Source organism: Myxocyprinus asiaticus, chromosome 48, assembly GCF_019703515.2.
Source record: "Myxocyprinus asiaticus isolate MX2 ecotype Aquarium Trade chromosome 48, UBuf_Myxa_2, whole genome shotgun sequence".
NCBI lineage: Eukaryota > Metazoa > Chordata > Actinopteri > Cypriniformes > Catostomidae > Myxocyprinus > Myxocyprinus asiaticus.
In genome coordinates this window covers 11268419-11291303 of record NC_059391.1, presented here as the reverse complement: position 1 = coordinate 11291303, position 22885 = coordinate 11268419, and the positions used below count along the sequence as shown (strand labels likewise).

The window sequence follows — 22885 nt, the reverse complement described above, 5'->3', positions numbered from 1 at the left end:
AAATAATTAATTAATTAATACCAAAAACAACTCTCAAAGAAGGTACACGTAAACAATTAAAAGTTTACTTAAGATGGCGTGTGAAAAATAAAAGGAGAAACGCAAGAAAATGGCAGCTGTACATAATTAAAAAATGTCGAAAAACAAAAATAACTCTAAAAGAAGAGATGGGTTAATGGTGAAACATTTACTTAAGATGAAGTGTGAAAAAACACAATAAAATGGCAGCTGTGTGTAACGAAAAAAATCTCAAACCAAAAACAACTTTAAAAGAAGAGATGCGTAAATTATTAAAAGTTTACTTAGAATGTTGTATGAAAAATAAAAGAGAAACGCAAGAAAACGACAGCTGTATGTAACGATAAAATGTTGAAAAACAAAAATAACTAAAAGAAGAGATGGGTAAACGATAAAACGTTTACTTAAGATGGCGTGTGAAAAAGAAGAGAAACAAGAAAATGGCAGCTGTACGTAACAAAAAAACAAACAAACAAAAAACAACTTTGAAATGGGTAAACAAAAAAGTTTAGTTAAGAAGCCGTTTTAAAAATAAAAGAGGCGTTACAAATGAAGTTGGCATCTATACATAAAAACATAAAAATGCATATATTGTTTTTGCTACCAAGAGAAAATGAAATTTCTTTGATGAATCAAAGTACTTTCCTAGTTATAAGGTCAAAATGTTTTTCAACCACAACTGTGCCATGGAATGACTTGCTGCCGTTTATGAAGACTCATTTGTTTAAAGTCACAGATGCGTCACTGTTCCCCTTCAACCACATCACTCTACCATGGACCGCAAAGACCGTCCACCTCTCTGAGTACAAACTGAACTCATTTATTGGGATCTGCATTGTCTTTGGGAAATTGTACCTTTCCCTCCAACTAAAATACCATTATAGTTATACAAATGACCGTAGTGTTGGGAGAGGCTTTCTCTTCAAGACTGAAGGAGTTCTTGAGGCTACAAAACTCAGGGCCGCTGCCAGGGGCGGAGGAGACCCCTACTAGCTGCTAAAATGCGGCGGGGTCAAGAGGACCGCCGACCGCGAGCGGGGAGGGGCTCCTGGCCCAAAACAACCGTCTCTTTCTTTCTCTTTCTTTCTGTTTTAAGCTTCTGGTCAGAGGGATTTCAGCTTTTCTGTTTTACTGTTGACTTATGAGGATGCCAGGGGTGTTTGGGAGCTATTTATCACAGGCCTGGCTCATCCTGCACCCTCACACATTAGTAATGTTCTCCACTGAGGAGTAGGCCTGTCATGGCTCTTCCCCCGGAACCTTTGAACAAGGTAGGTCATGGTGAGGCCTCACGCCTGCCCCACTTTGAGTCTTTCACGGCACCTTTAAGTTCACCCAGGCCCGCCGACCGCGAGGGGAGGAGGGGCTCCTAGCGATAGCCTGGAGCGGTCAGGGCCACTGCCAGGGGCGGAGGAGACCCCTACCAGCTGCTAAAACAGCGTATCAGAGAACCGGCAAGTAACATTTATTTTTTCTCTCCCTCCTCTCTCTCTCCCACTGTTGCTCTGTGTTGGCCTTTCCCTCTCTTTTTAAATATTATTGTTATTGTTGTGTTTCCCTCCCCTTGTCCCCTCTCAGATCCAGAATGGTGGGGATGACCTACCCAGAAAAGGGGGGGGGGTTACATCATGCCGGGGGCTCCCCGGCCTGAAAGAACGAGGGAGGAATGTGGCAGGGCGGAGGGCGGGGCGAGGCTGGGCCGTGATGCTGCACACACGCCCCCTAATCAGGCTGATCAAGCACGAGAGGGATAAAGGCGACCGGAGGCAGCAGAGAGAGAGAGAGAGAGAGAGAGAGAGAGAGAAAGAGAGAGATGTCCTGTAGATACCATCCTGTGTTTTCAGTACGGAAGTACTCATCAGCTAAAAAAAAAGTTTTCGCACAAATTCTAATGCCAAATTATTGTTTGAAAAGGTCTATATTCTATATTTAAAAGTACGCATTTCACAGGCACTTTTCATATAGCGACTTAAGACCGTTCACACAGGAGGCATTCTTGTGTTCAACAACAGTTAGACGTAGCACAGTGGAATGGAACAGAACACAGTGGAATGGAACAGAGTCTCGAGATGCATTTTTAAAAAGTTGGCCTTCTTTTACACAGCTTGACACAGCATCTTAGAAGTGCAGTGTTCAAGGCGCAAGCAATGACAAGACAGATTTATAAAGGCCAAAAAAGTAAAGAATTGTGCAGATGAACCAAAAACTTGTCTGTTGAGTGTATTTTTCTATATTTAAATATATGCATTTTACAGACACAATTCACATAGCGACAAGGGGTTGTTCAGATAGAAAAAAAATGAAGACTTTTTTTTTTATGTTGTACTTCTTTTAAATTGACATGGTATCTAAAAACTGCAGGGCTAATGGCGCAAGTCGATGACAAAATGGTAAGACATGTCGGAATGGTCAAAGAGGTCTAGCGCATGTTTACATAGACCAAAAATGTTAAAATGGTGCAGACAGACACAAGAACTAGTCTGTTTAGTCTGGTCTATTTTCTGTATTGAAATTTACACAATTTGCAGACACATTATACATAGTGACTTAAAGGCCATTCACAGAACGCGTTCTGGCTTTCAAAAACTATTTGATTCAATGAAGAGTTCTTGAGATATGTTTTTAAAAGTTAGACTATTGACTTGACAAAGCATCTTAAAAACACAATGCTCATAGCGTGACGCAATGAAAAAACAGCAAAAGTGTTGCAATGGTCAAAGACTTCTGCCTTTAAATTAAATCAACAATTTAAAAAAATAGTGCAAACGGACACAAAAACACATCTTGTGTTACACCAGTTGAACTACAGGTACACAAAACAAGAAATGCATATTTTTACTGTTTTAATAATGTGATAAACACAAACTCAGTCACCATTAATAGTGGATGTTTATTGGAAAACATGAGGGGAGAAAAGATGTTTCTTAAAATCAGTGAATGAACCTCCATAGAGGAATAAAAAAAAAAAATAAAAAAAATAAAAAATAAAAAATAAAATCATCATCCAACCTTAAGACCACTTCTTATGTCTCATCCTCTGTTCAGATTTGTCATTTCATTTTTTGGTTTGGATGACAAATGCTGTTTGAAAGCAAAACACGGGATTAAAGGATAAAGTTGCTGTGTGTCGACCTTGATTCGGTAATCCAGTACATTATGGGGTAAACGTACATTTGTCTTAAGCACACAACTCCTCCAGGAGAGTAATCTCTCTGTGTTATGACATCGTCTTAAAGCAACACAAAATGAGACGTATTTCCTTCTGCAAATCAGACTTAAAATGTATGAAATGTACAGGTAAGAAATGTACTATTAAAGAAGTACAGTAGTTCACCAAAAACATTTTGAAATGAACAATGTGAATACAATGCAATTACAATGAATGGGTACTGAGGCTTTCAAGCTTCAAAAAGGATGCAAAAGTAACAGTAAAGTTTTATAAAAGTGGCCCATATGACAAAACTGCTCTCAATAATTTGTTCACGATCCATATTGATCTGGTTCACAAGTTCATCTCACTGACTCAATGATCCAGTCGCAGTGATTAACAGTTTACAGGAGGGGACGACTCCAAATAATGACTTAAATTTCAGTGTGGTCCTCAGATGAAGCTATAACATGACTTCAGAGGACTTGGAATATAGTTTGATACTTTTCTGGTGTTTTTGTGTCCTTTCTGATTCTTTAAAGCTTTAGACCCCATTCATTGTAATTAAACAACCAGTACAGTTCATAAAAGGCTTTAATACAGCTAAAACAACTATTACTATTAGTATCCCAGAACAATTCATGTAAAAAATTCTTGAATTTTATTTTACAGTTTGTACCCTTTAATGTGTTCGTCCAAAGTGTATATACGGCAGGGTCCGACCGATTTGAATTATGCAAGCAGAAATTAGAGAGGCGAGTTCTTTAATGACCATGTGGTGAAAAATGAAGTTGATCTTTGGAGCGAGTTCACCACATCATTAAGGAGTCTGCCACTTAATCAGAATGAATACAAAGCCGGCAAGGTGCTAAGTGTGCAGGTGGAGTCGCACTGACAAGCCTTGATACATTAAAACACACTGTGAGACAGAGGAGAGCTGGTACAGGTAGAGGAGAAATGGAGGGAATGAACAAGTGAGAGGAAGAATCTGAAAAAGAACAAAACCTTTTCTATTTCTGTTTAGCACACTCTCCTTCTCTCTCTGTATTAATGACAACTTAGTCTCATAGAATGAATGTTACTATAACTACGTTTTTGCAAGCTGACTATTACTTGACAGATTCTATGTTTAGTCACAGTTTCCTGGTAAAATGTATACTAGAGGAGCAACAACAACTGTGCATTTCATTCACTTTCACACAAATCATGAATACAACGGCTGATTATGACAATTTTTTCAATATTATTTTTACTCGCACACTGCTGTTATAATGTCGAAGCACTTTTTCTTTAATGCATCATTTGAAAAACAATTCATTTTAAAGCTTGTATTACAGACTCACCTACATTTACACATTTATTGCAATGTCTTTTTTTCTTGCATGGTAGATCACCTAATACAGCACTGGACTTTGGAGTCTGAAGTACACAGTCTGAGACCAGCCAATCCCGCAGGCTGACATGTGAGACGAGAGTGTCATAGAAGCAACACAAAATGACATGGCTTCTTCAGAATATTTGCTTTTTTATTTTTTCATTTTGTTTTTGGACACTTTCTGTTAGGTTTAGGTGTTGGTTTAGGGTAAGGATGTCTGTTTTGTGTATACCTCTCATTTGATTTTAAATCACTATTGGCCAGATACAATTTAACTCGCTTTTGCCAAGCAAGGTTTGAACATCAACCGTAACAAAATCAAATTGAAATTCACATATTTTAACACTTCTGTGTACACATTTGAAGGCTGTTTATTGGATCAATACAGGTAAACGTCATACTATGCGACTACGCATTACTTTACGGAGAGCTTACGACCTACTAGTTAAGTCTTGCCTTAAGAACAGGTGGTGCAACCAAATTAAGCACTGACTTAGTTACAAACAAACTAGTAGTTACTAAGCCCTTAGTGTGAACTTTATGTCCCAACTTACGTGAGACCTTAAGCACAGCTGGTGCAACCCTACCATGGTCTCTTCCAAAAAAAGTTACATTGTGTTTTGGACACTACCAGAATGGTCATAAAATTATATTCCTTGGGAGGAATATTGTTAATATACAGTAGCAGAACACATTTTGAAAGAAATACAATGTCGGGTCAACTAAGAGTGTACTCTGTTGTTTGACTCTATGGCTTCCCTGAAGCGACTCATAAAATGGCATTCATAACCCATTTTACTTATGTATACAGTGATGTATATTTAGGGCTAAACCTTTATCCATTGGGAATTGATTGGTTGATGAAAAGTGGGTCATAACAGAATGGAGCAAACCTGAATGAAACTTCACTAAAACAGTGACTAGATAGCTGTTTGGCCATTGGTTAACTTTATGCAATAGCCTGTGAGGTCTAGATTACATCAATGAAAAAAAAAAAAAAAAAAATCAATTCAGAGGGAGAGCAAGTTATTACATTTTGATGAAAGATTTCTAAGACAATTTTTTTTCTTTGCTTTAAGATAATGCACACTGGTGAATCAACACAATAATACCAGGAATGTGTACTAAGAAAGTAAATAGTGTCAATTTAGAATTTGCATTGACTTTTTCTCCATTCTGTTTGACTGATCGAACACAAATGGCTCTATTCACTCCGAGACAGCTTATGCAGTCTGTTCTGACTATAAAGTGGTTTTTCAATGGTTTCTAAAGTATCTCTAATTCAAAAGAATAATATCTCTGAAAATCACAGTCTTTTGCATGGTTTATTCAGCAAAATTACAACTGAATAATTTAGAAACAGAAGTTTTACATGACAATTATAGTTCACATTATTTTAGAAGAGTGAAACTGTCTCTGTACTTTTACAGTTATTGCCACTGTAAATCACATAATATGGATGCTTTGTGAAGAGGCAGAATTTGGTGGAGTCTGACAAATGAGCATATTATCTTTTTTTTTTTTTCCTTAGTGACTCAAGTTAGATTTTACATTAAAACACTGACTGGAGGAATCAAACAGGCCTAGGACATGTGAGATCTACTGTATGTCTGAGAATTTGAGCTGAATTTGTATGGGGCCTGGTGTGTGTTAGTCTCAGCCTAAGATGGCACGCCCATTTAGTCCGCCACCACTGCCTGGTACAGTCTATATTGCATAAATGTAGAAGGCACATTCTCGATCTGGCAAGCTCTAATATGTTTGGCTGACTTAATACAACTCCCCAGAGTAAGGTCACATCAGTCCACTTGAAAGCAAAGTCATGTTTGCAAGGTATGTGGCTGATATTATTCATGCTATTCTATTATTGTGGTAAAATCTATTTCAGATAAAACAGCCCCTAAACAGCACACAAAAACAAAACAAACTGTGGTCGGTGGCTTTACATGTCGGTAAGACAGTCTCTTCCCTCTAAGTAGTCAATTCTGTTTTGTGATGCTAGTGGCACAGAAGATAAACACTTCAGCTTTAATTAATTAATTGAACAAATAATAATTCCCAAAATATTGAAGTCAAATCCTGTAAAATCCCTCTGTTGTGTGCTTGTGTTGAATTTCTTTGAAATGCAATTCAGTAAATTCCTCTTCTTGGCATTCCCATTTAAATTCCAACTTAAGAATTAAAAGGGAACCAATTCTAAAATTCTGAATTTCACCCAATCCTGGTCTTCTGTCTGTCTGTGTATGTGTGCTTAAACACGTCTGTTCACATGCATCAGACATTATAAAGCTAATGATGGTGCAAGGACATTTCATCAGCACCATCTTAAACATCAGCAGTCAGCCTCAATCAGTGGCTTTCATATCTGCCAGACCAAGACAACCTCCGCTTCTGTCCTGCCACATGAATCAAAGCCCTCATTTCATGCTGACACACTGCACTTCTCTGCCACTGGACAGCTGTGCGAGACAGAAAGTGATGAGATATAGAGAAAGTGGGGAGTGACGGATAACCCATGTTATATTGTACAAGGCCATACAACTTCGCAGAGTGCTGTGGCAGGCGTGGCTATGGTCCCGCCCAAATGGCGCCAAGTGGTAAACCGCATGCCTGGTCAGTGCCAATGGAAAAACATCGGCCACTGCAACAGTATGTTATTATCTTTAACGAAAACTAAAATGAAAACTAGATGTAAAAGTTTTTGTTAACACATTTTATTCATAAAATACGAACTAACATAATTGGGAAAACTGAAACTATAATTATACGCATAAATAAATATGATTAATTTTAGTTTTAGATACATAGTGTGTATATATATATATATATATATATATATATATATATATATATATATATATATATACATATATATATATGTGTGTGTGTGTGAGTGTGTGTGTGTGTGTGTGTGTGTGTGTGTGTGTGTGTGTTTGGAATAATGTACAGATTTTGCTGTTTCGGAAGGAAATTGGTACTTTATTTCACCAAGGTGGCATTCAACTGATCACAAAGTATAGTCAGGACATTACTGATGTAAAAAACAGCACCATCACTATTTGAAAAAAGTAATTTTGATCAAATCTAGACAGGCCCCATTTCCAGCAGCCATCACTCCAACACCTTACCCTTGAGTAATCATGCTAAATTGCTAATTTGGTACTAGAAAATCACTTGCCATTATATCAAACACAGTTGAAAGCTATTTGGTTCATTAAATGAAGCTTAACATTGTCTTTGTGTTTGTTTTTGTGTTGCCACAGTATGCAATAGACTGGCATGTCTTAAGGTCAATATTAGGTCAAAAATGGCAAAAAAGAAACAGCTTTCTCTAGAAACCCATCACTCAATCATTGTTTTGAGGAATGAAGCCTATACAATGCTTGAAATTGCCAAAAAAACTGAATGAAGATTTCATACAAAGGTGTACACTACAGTCTTCAAAGACAAAGGACAACTGGCTCTAACAAGGACAGAAAGAGATGTGGAAGGCCAGATGTACAACTAAACAAGAGGATAAGTACATCAGAGTCTCTAGTTTGAGAAATAGATGCCTCACATGTCCTCAGCTGACAGCTTCATTGAATTCTACCCGCTCAACACCAGTTTCATGTACAACAGTAAAGAGAAGACTCAGGGGTGCAGGCCTTATGGGAAGAATTGCAAAGAAAAGCCACTTTTGAAACAAAAAAACAAAAAGAAAAGGTTAGAGTGGGCAAAGAAATACAGACATTGGACAACAGATAATTGGAAAAGAGTGTTACGGATCTTAACCCCATTGAGCTTTTGTGGGATCAGCTAGACTGTAAGGTGCGTGAGAAGTGCCCGACAAGACAGCCACATCTATGGCAAGTGCTACAGGAAGTGTGGGGTGAAATGTCACCTGAGTATCTGGACAAACTGACAGCTAGAATGCCAAGGATCTGCAAAGCTGTCACTGCTGCACGTGGAGGATTTTTTGATGAGAACTCTTTGAAGTAGTTTAAGAAGTTCTGCATTTTTTCAAATTGTAATTATAATTTTTCATGTTATTAATATCCTGACTATACATTGTGATCAGCTGAATGCCACTTTGGTGACATTTCTTTCCATAAGAGCAAAATCTGTACATTATTCCAAACTTTTGGCCGCCAGTGTGTGTGTATGTATATATATATATATATATATATATATATATATATATATATATATATATATATATATATATATATATTTAAGCTTATACAACCTTATACAACCTAGATAGTGACAGTGATAACCCAATGACACTAGACATGTAACAGTGTTAAATAGTGTAATGATATATACTGTGCGATGGTAGAAATTTGCTATAATGTTTACATAATTGCTATCAGTTACAGATGCCAATTACACATAACTGTAGTTATACGAAAGCTCACAGCGAGATGCAAGTTGAAATGAGGAAAAACGTGGTACGTTTGGCACAACACAAAGTTTACAGATAGTTGTTTACGGTTGCAGTGTCACAATTTGCTCATGAATTTAGAATTCAATTGATGTATGATCACAAGTGTGCACATATCAGCTATTTTACAACAGCTTTGAATGCAGCTCATTCAATCAAAATTTCAGACTGATCACACTGTGAATTCGACAACAGTAGGTCGAAAGTTTTTTCCTAAAATCGGCCCATGCTGGCCGAAATTTGAATCACTGCCACAAAAAAGTTTTTATTTAAAAATACAATGAAAACTGAATGAAAAGTTACACTTCACTCCAGGGGGTGCTTGGCCCCTCAGAAAAACGAATCCTCCATTCATCCTCATTTAACTACCAGATAGTTTTATATCTCATTGGAGACAATTTTACTTGACAATTTACTACTAATAGTTATTTTTTAATAAAAAGCCAGTGCTGAAAAAAGTAACAGGTATCACGTGACAGTGTCGTCTATGCACTGTTTCAGTAGCGGTCAGTACCTCTGTACAATAATTTAAACTTTATTAATTATACTGACAAACGGACCATCATTTACTCACCTTGTTGTTCAAAACCAGTATGACTTTTTTCATCCGTGAAACACATGATTGAGGGATGAGAGGATCGTGTTTGTGGCTGTCCAAGCTCCGAAAGCACACAAAGAAAGCGACATTAAAGTCATCCATAACACTCGTGCCTTAGATTTCAATTCTTCTGAAGCCATATGATAATGTTGTGTGAGGAACAGACCAAAATTTAAGTGTTGATTCACCTCGTCACTCATTTGAAACTGGTGCGAACGCAAGAATGACTTTGTTTACATGAGCGCACCTGACATCAACGCTTTGGGCTGTCGAGAGCTGCGTGTGCAGGATGCGCTGCGGTGCCAGGCAAAAGTTTAAACAAGGCCGGAGAAAAGGCAGAGGAAAATAAATTGTGCACATCGGTTCATATGTGTATTTTCACTATTTTTTTTTTAATGTGTCAAAGTAAGTGAGATTTGAGAATTGGTCAGTCTTCCGCATCCCACAGGGCACACCCCACACTTTGAGAACCACTGTCTTGCACCCAACCCTAAACCTAACCATCAGTGGAGTAAAAAAAATATTCTAGAGTGAAAATGCAGCATCCGAATCAGGATCAACGTTGTTTATGCGAACGCAACTACTTCCTGGTTCCCACAGGATTAGAACCCATGTCTTGGAGGTTGCACGCGCAACGTGCTATGAGTAGTGCTAGAGGGAATGTGGTCACGCTTGAACTGCTGCAAAAATGACTGATGAGGGATAGCACTAGTCAGTAATTCAGTTGATTTGGGCTGATTTCAGGGTACATGAATTTTCGGAAGCAATATGTACATTTCCCGGGAGATGATGTTGAGAATTCAAATTCAGAAGCATCTGTTTTATAATATTAGTTTTACAGTTAACATTTATTTTTATTTTTTTATGTTACATAAAGTCAAGCTGTTTTTGCACTAAAGCCAGCATTTTTGAATCTTTTCATTTATGTTTATCAAGTTCCAAATAAAAATTAAAATAATAACATGACATTAATTACCTTTCATTGGTAAAGGATTTAATGGATGGTTAGATGCACTGAATAATAATTAAAAAAGCATTTTAACATATTTATTTAATATACTGCATGTTGTAAACTATTTTCTGTTGAATCAAAAAATAAATATATTGTGATCCATTATCATGTTATTAAATTATTTATGCTATACACCATATAAGATTACGGTTGCACTTCCCACCCCTGCAAGCACGTGCATATCCACTGTCACCCACAGCAGTCTTCAAAGTTGTAATCCACCTTAGCAGATGGAGCTCCTTATTCTAGCCACAACAGCAAGCAAGCTTTGTGTGTGACACACGTCACTCGCTGTTGTTTTTCTGGGCTGACATCTCCTCACAACAAGGCTTTTCAGGTTCAGAGGGACACACAAAGGGACAGCGCGGCCAGAGAAGCGCTGACATAGCTGAGGACGGCACAAAGCATGCTCATCACAGAGGGGAAAGACAGATTAAGTGGCTACAAAGAAACTAACGGGGGCTGAGTACCCATCTCTGAGTGACCTCTACTGTAACAACCCTACGCAAGGCCCCAGACCAGTCTAAAAAGACACAAAAGCAACCGTCATGCCAAACCTCTTTCATTCAGCCTCCCTCAGCCAAAGGAAGTGATTGGAGAGCAAAAAAAAAAAAAAAAAAAAAGGCCTCAATTTACACAACTTATGCAAAGTTAATTCACTAAAGCCTATTTGCAATTCGGCAAAAGGACCGACTGTTATGCTTTTGCTGAAAAATGACGAGCCGTCATATTGTGTTGGCGGAAGGGGAAAAAAAAAAAAGAGGGGAGAGAAGGATAAAAATCACGCTGTCCTGGTTTACGACAAATAGATGTCTCTATCGATTTCCTTTTTACGGAAGCCGTCCATCCTTCTCTGTTGTGAATGACCTATTTCTGATAAAAAAAAAAAATGGCAGGCTATTATGGATTAAAGGAAACAGAAAGAGTGCCCAAAAAGAAAATATTCTTTCCATGGCACAAACAAATGGAAAAAAGATGCAATATCTTTTATTGTTAAAAATTAGAGAGTGTCAATTTGAATGCTCTGCCTTTTTTTTTCGGCAAGTGTCTCTTGTTGTTTGAGGATGGAAAAACTCGAGTTTCTGAGGCATGCTGAGAGTGAAATCGCTTCATCAGAAAGCGCACTCCTGGGATGGGCCGTCCATTCAAAGCAGTTTACTGACGGGCTTGTGTTCACTTCATTTACCAAACACTTAGCCGAATGGCGTGACAAATAATAGGGCAATGCATGCTGTGGTGATCACTTCTCCTTATAGGCGACATATAACAAATCGCTTCCATATATAAGTCTTTACAAAACAAGATGTTGAAGGTCATGACAAGATGACTTGTCACTTCTTTTTTCCCCAAATCGCACTTAATTTATTTCTAAACTTTCCAGTCCTTCATCTGTTAACCATAACCACTCTTGGGACGACATCTTTTTATAAATGTCTCCTCTGAGAGGATGTGTGAAAAACAGTGTGTGCCAAATCATGACAAGATGATTTGGCAAGAAAAAAAAAGAAAAACAGCTCAATTTTTAGTGTGGGATTACTTTGTGTGTGTGTGTTTTTTTGGGGGGGAATTTCAATAGGTAATTTTCTGGGCATAAAGAATGACATAATCAGCATCATAAAGTCTGTTTCGCATTGGGGTCCAGGGCAGGGTTGCACCAGCTGTGCGTATGTTCTCACGTAAGTTAAGACGTAAAGTTCACGCTAAGGGGTTAGTAACTACTAGTTAGTTTGTAACTAAGTCAGAGCTTAATTTGGTTGCACCACCTGTTCTTAAGGCAAGACTTAACTAGTAGGTCGTAAGCTCTCCGTAAAGTGATGCGTAGTCGCATAATATGACGTTTACCTGTATTGATCCAATAAGCAGTCTTCAAATTTATACACAGAAGTGTTAAAAAGCCGTGAACTTCAATTTGATCTTGTTACGGTTGATGTTCAAACCTTGTTTGCTCACATAACTGTCAGCTGTAATAAATTATATCCCCATTAAAATATGATACGTAATAAAAGTAGATTTGATAAATAGTATATTTGCCCTGTGTAAATAACAATATTATAGGAACTGTATCTAAAATAAATGAGGGGTGATACATACTAATACAACAGGCTGGAAAAACAGACATTTATTAATTTTAATATCCTATATATATTTTGAATGTGTTGAAACTTGACACCGGGTGACGCACCCAAAAACGGCACCGTTAGATTGGTTTCATGCTGAAGAGCCGCTTAAAAGTACGTTTTTTTTTCTCTCTCACTCTCGTAAATGTCAACATCATAATGTATGTCGAAATGATTGAATCCTGTCACGCAAAACATGAGCTCATTGATGTCATGAAATATCAGTCTGCTTTTTTTATTCCATTCATTACGCCTGGTCAGAGGCTTTTGTAAATATTTAGTTTATATGTAGGGTTACGTCCTACCTAAGTTTAATGGTGCAACGCTCAAATATTTAGTAGTGCGTAAATTGTGACTTAGTGCCCATTTACGCCACAACTAGGCTAAGTTTGAACTTAAGCACAGCTGGTGCAACTGGCCCCTGATCACCCTGTCGGGGTTTATTTCGCGATAACAACCAGGTGACTGTTCATTATTTTTTTGCGTTGAAATTGTGTAGTTATGTGAGAAGTAATAAATCGCTGTAGAGCTGAAATCCACTACAGGTTTGTGTCGGGAGATCTGTTGGTGTTTATTTTGTAATTAATTAATGACTTCTCATTATCCAGTGTTATTACAAGAATACTTGTCAAATAAATAAATGAAAAGAAACACTGATTTGAGTTTCAATTATTTTATTAGCGTACTTCTGTAATAATCGCACTGTAATCCGAGAAGCAGGAAAGATGGCTTGCGGTACCCAGATGGCCGGGCTGATAAGTGGATATGCGGTTGTTACAGAGAAATATCAGACCGCTAGATGGTGCCATTGACCAATCAGAAGCGAGTATTTAAGTGAGCCGTGTATAAATCATAAACAACAAGTTACTCACTTCATTCAAAATAAAGACATATTTAAGTATTAGTCCTATATTATTTTTATTCGCATATCCTTTAACAAACAGTATGCGCTGTGATGGTCTTGACGGGTGCGGTTCTTCCCGTTTGTGAGGCACCGTTCCGACACCTGGATCGGTATCAGCTCCGATACTGACATGTTTAACCAGATTGGGTTTCGGTGTGATGAGCCCAATTCAAATTCAATACTGTGTTAGTCATAGTTGTCACTGTCAAGCTCCAGAAATGGCATAAAAGGGCATTAAAAACACCCATAAAGTATTTTATTGAAAGTCTCTTGAGGACAAATGATAGCTTTTATGAACTGAAAAGGCTGCGTTTAATAAGCAAATACATAGTCTGCATGTGCTGGGGCTTCAGTGAATGTGTGTCGCTCTGTTGTCACACACTAATAGCATGTGCTGGGCTATCATGATGCGCTGCTGTTTTCAGCACAAAGACAGGCGCACAATATTTGAGCACTACACACAAACATCATCACAGATGTAGATGCTCAATAGTTCGGTCACAATAAAACAACTCTAGCATCGAGTTGGTATCAATATCGGCAGATACCGATAGTTCAGGTATCAGAATTGGATCGGGAGAGAAAAAGTGGTATCGGAGCATCCCTAGCCGTTTTAGATCTTACATGGTGGTATACCTTATAAATAAAGTATTACTTTGTTAAAAACAGCCATTTGTGGATGGAGTTTGTGCGATTTTGAGCAACTGGATCTTAATAGAGCACACATGGTAACAATTATGTTGATCTGTGAAATATCATACTTTACATCAAATCCTGAGTTTGTCCTGATCAACTGATCCTGATGGAAATCTAAAGTCCAATGTCCAATAATCCTTTGAAAGCGTGGTGTTTCACTTTTGGTACTTTTTCAGCTCAATTTGAGTGAAGCGGCCTCTGAAAGCAGCTCTTTTCAGGAGTGCCAATAGACCTGCCACAGAGAGTTTGTTTGTAAAGAGTCTATTGAAAAAGAAAAGAAAAGAAAAGAAAAGAGAACGAGCCATTTGATACGTCCTGCCCAAACATCTTATTTCAACAGGAAATTCGCCAACACAGGACAGAAAATTGCATTCGTCGAGCCATTTTATGGTGTCGCCAGCCCTCAGGTGAGTGGGCATCTTTGATATTGTTAATACTTTAGCGTAGTCGGCTGTAATGTCATAACTGTTTCATTGAGATTAGCAAGGTTGCCTCTCTGTGATTCTCTGAGCACTGAATGAAGCGGTAAACAAATGAACTGGCAGGAGAGAGGCCATGTTTCTCAATAAACACTGACACAGCCTGTCTTCACTATGGAGACAGATAAGCCTTCTCTCAACTTTCTCTCTCTCCTATTCCTTATCCATTATCTCTCCTTCTTTTTCCCAGACACTATTTCAATCAATCTTTCTCTCGCTCCCTCTCTCACCTTTTCCCCTCCTCTCTCTCTCTCTCTCTCTCTCGAATGTGGATCAATGACTTTGTGTCCCCGCGGTCATGACTAACCTGCGTGGAACCCAGACGGGCTCTTCTAACACTCCGCTACAGCTGTCGCTCTCTCTGTGCCGCCCAAAACAAGCAAATACTTCATTTGTTCAATACCTGTCACCCATGACTAACGGCATCATGGCAGAACAATGCGTTAGGAGAGAATAATTCTCGATAGAATAACAAACCACGGCGTAATACCAAGCACATTTATCTTCGCCGCTTCAGGCCCGAGCCTCTGACAACTTCGGAATATCTCATAAATCTAGTCAGATTTCCATATGCATTCAAGAAAGTAGATTTTGTGTTTATTATTTGGTGTTCGCCAAGAGATACATATGAGATGATTTGTTTTCGTAAGGACACCATGAAATAAAATAAAAAAATAACGTTTTTTGGCCATCTACACTAAAGAGTTGACAAAATTAACTTTTAGCAGATATGTATTCACATTTAAAATTTACAGTCTCTACTCTTTTTCAACTCATCTTGGACTTTGTCAACTCCAAATTTGTGCCTGTAACAATTAAGGAAAGAAGGAAGCTGGGGCTGGCTTGACCAAACACGTAGACATTTATTGTTGCACTTTACAGTCGCACACAGTAAGACACCGCTTTTCAGCAGTACACAAAAGGTTTGCTTTTCAGCATCCGCCACACTGACACGCAGACACACAGACAGCTTTGTGCATCTCTCTTTCTCTTGTCTGCCGCTGTCTCCTCTCCTTAAATACCCCCGCCACCCCTCACTGGAACGCGAGACCGGTGTGGCACACAGGTGGACCTCATTCACCACATTTTCCCGGCCTCGCTCTGCCCAGATGCCGCTCGGCCCGCCCTGCTCACCACAGTGCCCAATCCAGTGTACTCTAAAATAAGAACATCGAGCAAGTGCGAGTAGCTACTCATGGTTCACGGCTGTGATGTAAACAAATGGCCATTGGCCAAATAAAAAAGGGGGCGAGGCAGCTGGACATGCCTTACTTTTTACATGGAAAATATGTCAACACTGGAAAGAAAATTGCAATCGTCAAACCATTTCATTGAGTATTTAAAGCGTAATTCATTGTGTAATTGTCTTAATGTTAAAATACTTTCTCCTATTCCAGCTTAATTTACACACTTCACCTTAAAAAGTACAAGTAGCCACACATAAAAATACATATAACATTTTGTTTATTTGCTCAGCAGGTATTATGTTTGTCTGAATTAGTACTACATTGCCACTAATCACACTGTTGATCTATTTTTTTTATTGAGTGACTTGACGAGACAGACATTTTCTCTGGCCAAGGATAAGCCATGTGATAGCAGAGCTGGGAGACACAGACACACATAAATGCAAGCATACACACATGCAAATAAAAGACTAAAGCCTAGTCTACCACCTGCAATCAACTACTGCATCTTATAAACATGTCCTGTTATCTTCCTAGACAGGTTACAACACCCACTTATATCACTGGAGCGGAGACTGGACTCTATTGTAGTCTGAATGTGAATCCAGGACACAATAGTCACATTCCATGAGTGCTTTGAACTTTATGCTAACGTGGCAATGATTAGCGATGTCAAATAAGTCACTGGCTGATAAAATGTAGCAGTCCTTGCTTATGCAAGCATCTGTGTTACTATTGCTTATTCTTTCAGGTAGAGGTTTGTTCAAATTTAAGGATTATTGTACCATACGTATTGATTCCTCAAATCATGCAATTTGTTGAGGAGAGCTGTGCCATCACTGTTCTAAGCAATTACACAGGCAAAAAAAAATCCATAGGCTTATACTGAAGGAGAAATCCGAGCCATATCTAGGCAGCAGATAATCATTTAAACTTGGGCTTTTTGTGTTTACTTGGATCAGTAAGCAACTTCCCAGAAACCACCAGAACACCCTAGCAACAGTATAGCAATACACTAAAAACAAAAAAACACTCGAAACACATTATCAACCGCACAACTTGGCCCCCACTAGTTTAGCAAATGCAAGGACCACTCACATTTTAATAAGCGATTTTAACAGTTCTAGAACTTTATGCAGAAAAAAGCAATGGAAGCAAAGTAGTGTTCTCAAATGTATATTGACAATTGTCAAACTGACCGTGGCCAATTATTTTTCTCTGTTTACAGACACTAGCACTGTCACAGAGACAGGCGCTATATGTCATTGCACCAATTTCATTGATATCTTTCAGGCAAAAGTGACATTTTTTGCTTGTCCTTTCATAAAAGGAGAAGAAGAAAACAATCTTACTGCACCTTTAACTTTTCTCATCCAAAAAGCTAAAAAACAACAACAACAACAAACTGCTGCACACAAAAGGACCTTTATTGGACACATTTTTCTTTTTGTCATATATTTAAATTTCTTGGATCACCCTGTTCTTAACATGAGACATCCAAATACTTAATTCCTTTTGAATCTTGGGGTTTTCCTCTAAAACAGCTATTAAACAACACTGTTTATCGAAGGAAATAATTTGTTGCCAGAATGAACTGCATGGCCATGGTCATAAAATGGTCAAGTTCAAACGAAAACATGATACTGAGCTGTACATGAGGCTGAGCTGTAAAAAAGAGCCTGTGGGGAGACTTTTACAGACACTGTTTATGCCACATTCTCAAATGACTTGAGACCAAGCGATAAAGGGGCCATTCACGGAGGACGTGTTGTTGCATACATCTGCACTGTTTTGAAATTATTTTTCTGCCTTTCACCTTTGCATTACATCTCACTGCTTTTTCAGAATCTAGTGAGATGAGTGTAGCATTGTTAAGACACCGTATCAAGTTTAAAGTGCCAAGACAACTGCATTCTGTTCCATTCGTTACACTGCAACTAGATTTTGTAATGCAAGAAACTGTTCTGCGACAAACACACCTAAGTCACTTCCAGCGATACAAAAATCCAGAGAAATTCAAAATGTTGCAATTTGAAAATGTTACATTTGTTCACTCATTTTGTTTAAAAGTAGAACTTTTTGTGCATATATTTTTGCACTTCTCTGATAGGTAGACAGCTGAAAGAGGACAGGAAATTATAGGGGGTGAATTTGAACTCACATCCCCTGTATGAGCACCATGGCTCAATGCGTCAGAGCATGTTCGTTAATTGCAAGGCCATGGCTCCGACAAAAACAATCATTTTAATAATTTTAAATTAAACAAATAATTAATTATTAAACAAATGATTTGTATTCAATCAATACTGACAGTATTTGATAATTATGCTGCATAGGCCAATTAAGTGTTAGTCCCTCACATTAATAATTCTAAAATCTACCAACAGCCTTGTGAATGGATACAAAATGGATGGGAAAAAAATCCTTTTTTAATGTTTAAATGATTTCTGGGAACATATCATAATCATTTCGTTGTATTTTGCACATATTGTCATTATATCGGCCAACCAGCTAGATATCGGCATCGGCCATTAAAAAAAAAAAAACATGTCTCTATGGATTGACCACTACCAATTAATCTGTTGTCATGTTTAAGGTGAATTCAAACGAACATTCGTTTCTGGCCATAGCACTTAGCCGTAGCTTGGCTTTATTTCTGTGGCACTTCAGAATGGCATTCAATTGGTCAGAGAGATGGCCATAATAGTGGGTCATAAAGAGGAGAATTGAAGTATCTATTCTCTTCCAGAAAGTGCTAGGGCTTATTTAGGTCTGAGCATGCAGCCAGGGGAGGCCGAGAGGGAGCGAGTGTGTGCCTGCTAGCCAACAGCTGCCCTGTAATTTATATTGATGAGGGGACCGGCGGCTCGCTTCCACGGTTTTGATCATTCAGGCAAGAGTAGAGAGATGAGCCTGATGTGTCTGTGTGATGTGTGTGTGTGAGAGAGAGTTTGCAAGGAATATGTGGGTCAGGTTTTGGCTATATTGTGGGGACCAAATGTCCCCACAAGGATAGTAAAACCTGAAATCACCAACATTGTAGGCACCAGCCAATGGTCATGATGAGAAAACGGCTTAATAAACAGTAAATTTTTTCATTAAAATGTACAAATAAAAATAAAAAATATATTTCTGGGAGGTTTAGGAGTAGGGTTTAGGGGATAGGAAATATTATAAACTCAAAATGAAAACAACAGCAGACAATGGAAAGTTCCCAGCATAACAGAAAAAACAAATATGAGCATGTGTGTGTGGTTAAGACTGATAGGGCTAGAGCAATGGATTTGTGTGTGTGTGTGCGCGTGATTATAACGTAGACTATTTAACTGAGTATTTGTGTGTAATATGTATGTAGTAGAAATGCATAATATCTGATTAATATATTATGTTAAGCAAATATTAGCCATTTTTAAATATCAATATTGATCATATTGGGCTTATATTGGAAAAAAATATAAATATTTGGGATAATTCAATTCAATTCAATTAGAATTTATTTTCTACTGTAAATGAAACTGTTTAATTTTATTTGATGTAACTTTCTATTTATTTGATTTGAAATTTCATTGTGAACCATTTATTTATTTATGTCAACAGACCAAGGAATAGAGGTTTATATCATCATTCATATCGATAATCGGCCCTAAAAAAATTAAAAATACATTTAAAAAAATATCAGGAAAAATTAGAGATTGACAATAGTGGATTTTGGTGATAAAATAACTAAGGTGGTGGAAAAGGACAATAAACGATTAATTAGCCGATGGTTTAAAAAAAAAAAAAAAAACTATTTATTGAATAATAATAATAATTTAAAAAAACAACCTTCTTAGCCTTTCCTTGCAATGACGGGTATAGTCATAGAGTATAAATTTAATACAATTCCAGATGCAGTTTATTGTGCAACCCTAATTCCAATAATAACCAGGAATATTTTTGATAATTTTTTATTTGGAGCATAATGTGGGACTATGAACAATACTGTATATCCTGTGTGTGTGTGTGTATGTATATATATATATATATATATATATATATATATATATATATATATATATATATACAGTATGTATATGTATAATTGATTTATCTAATCAAAATACCCAAATTTGCATTAAAGTGAGGATAACTTGGTATGGATGAATATTGTCAGTCAGTGATTGTTTTTACTTCACATCTAGAGGCTGCTGTTAAACTGCAGAACCAAGCCATTTTAACTGTAGACTCCTCCAGCGCTGGCCACAGGGGAACACGAATAATAATAATAATAAAATATAGATGACAGCATCAATTATGGGGCCAAGCAGAGCAAAGGCATGAGAGAGAAGTATGACTGAACATCACTGATTGTGATTTTAAGAAAAGCGGTATGAAAAAAATAAGTGAAATTGTTTATAATACAATACAATTATTTATAACTTTTGAACAATAGGTGGCACTGACACCAAATTAATACAGTGTGGTCTGGGTGTTTCAATAATGGCATATAGAAAGTTTCATGTAAATACAGAAAAAGCATTGCCGAGATACAGCCTCAGATGCTTTTCGGCAATTTGACATCTAGTTCGTTGGTGTGCCATTCGAACTGCTGGGTCTATCAAAAAGCTTTTGATAACTTTTTATCATTAATGTCCCTAGACGATATATGACAAATTTTGTGCAATTCAGATATACGGCCTAGGAGGAGTTCTAAAAATTATGTTCAAAATGGCAGACAGGAAGCATGGCAATTTGGGTATCGTAATACTTGACATGACCCAAGGAATCTAAAGAGATCAGCCTCATAATTTTAGGCTAAATCAAGAGAATCAAGGAATCAAGAAAACAGAATTTTGTTTCTAGGCTGCATAGTTCAAAAGTTCTAGGCCGAAATGTGTGTGAAACTTTGAACAGTTAGTGGTGCTAGAGGAATTGAGTTAGACACCCCAAAACTCAGCCTGACCCAAGGAATCACAGGACAAAAAGGATTTTGTAACTAGAGCATACAGTTCAAAAGTTCAAAAGGTGGTGGCATTTGAGAGTTGTCCTCTATCAGTGTGCCACATTTCATAACTTTCCTTTGTACAGTTAGATGAGCTGCCATAGACTTTCGGTGGAAGAAGAAGAAGAAGAAGATGACAAAGAAGACGACGACTAACAAATACAACTGGTGCATACACACTTTCAGTGCTTGGCACCTAAAAAAAAAAAAAACTATCAACAATTTTCATTATAGATTTTTGTTCCAAAAAGATTGTTTGAACATATAACTGGTTAAACAAATACTGTAGATCTACCTCTAGTAGTAATAATTCTCTGCTATCGGTATTAGTAAAAAGTTGTATGTAAGTGCATCCCTAGTATGTGTGGTAGGTAATATGTGTAATTAGAATGCTTTGGGGGTTAGCCATAAATACTGTATGTGTTTTTGTGTGTTTATGCAAGTGTTTGTAAGCATGTGAAGGAGGACGCTCCAGTTCAGTTGCTTCCATGAACCCATTATGGCTACATATGTGGCCCAGTTGATTTTCAAACACACATTTTCACAAACCCTGCCCCCCAACCCCCTCCCAAAACACAACAACACAGCATGCACCCCACAAACCTTAAGCCAATCCCGACTGATCTCTTCATAAAATTTAACATGAAAAGACATTTGCAACACATTTTGTTTCCGAAATGTGACGCTTTTTCCGAGTTAAATAAGATATATAATGAGAAACAAATGTGAAGTATGTGATTTTCTGTGCCACTAGTAGCACCAAACTGAATTGCAAAAAGGTTAGATGAACACTCCCCCATTTTCCATTGGCTGATAAAACAAATATTCTTGCCTCAAACTCACACCATTGGTTGAGCCAAAATTTCTGTGTCTGGCTGGTTGGGAAGCTCATGCAAACATAAAGCAATGTTCTGGTAGCGCCATATAGCCACAGTGTTTACATTTTTTGGGGAACTCAACCTATGGATTGCTTACTTAAAGTAAAACTTGTATAGGATATACTGTAGTTTATACCATAAAAATATAACATAAATAAATAAAACACTTCAACTTTAAGGAAGTAAATAGGGTTAATTTTTACTTTGAAGCCGTCAAAATTCATTAGCACATTATGAGCAATAAAAATGTCAGATTTACTCATAACCAACAAGACCCTTCCTCTATACATTATGTGTCTTTTGAAACCTCTCTCTGTCGAACAACGCCCCTTTGACCTATGTCCACAGCCTTCTCCGTGTCATCTTCACACTTCAATCTCTAACTCCTTCTCTCCATCTCCCTCTTTCTCATTTCTAACATGCATCATTAGCATTTCTTTCATTGAGATTAAATAGTGAAGTCCGGTCTGCCTCCGTGGCTTTGAACCCTATCACTTGAAACATTCTTTGATTTTGGTTCCCTCAGTTAAGGAGAGGTGATCAGCAGTGTAATTAAGATAGCAGTAGCGCCCTGCGAGAAAGGATGAAAGACCAGCAATCCACCTTTATGCTGGATGAATGGAGAAGACAGCTACAACTGGCTTTTTCTGAAGCCCTTCAACAAGTCAAGTGAATGCAGACAGATGAACAGATGACAAGATAATTTCTCATTAGATACATTTCTTGCTGACTGAAGCTCAAAACAAATATAGCCTCTCACAAACGGAACAAATATTGGCCGATGCTAATCCAACAAGTGTCTTCTCATTCAACCATTTAAACATTAAAAATAGGGCTGAATATTGTCAACTGCCTCATTTAATAATAGTCATCGCACTACATATGACACGATTAAATTCATTACTATGCATCACAATGTCGTAATTGGATTGAGGCTGAAACAGTGGCAAACGTGCAAAAGAGATCCAATAGTAGGGCTGGGTATCGCCAACCACTTCACAATACGATACATATCACAATACATGTCACAATTCAATACATTACGATACATCACAATATCATCATT

The 22885-nt window shown here is 37.6% G+C and overlaps 1 protein-coding gene across 1 annotated transcript in view; it reads right to left on the bottom strand.

Annotated features, from left to right (window-relative positions):
* LOC127437416 (nuclear receptor ROR-alpha A-like) overlaps positions 1-22885 on the bottom strand; it is a 447320-nt gene that overhangs the window by 108937 nt on the left and 315498 nt on the right. The gene's annotated exons all lie outside the window — the stretch shown is intronic.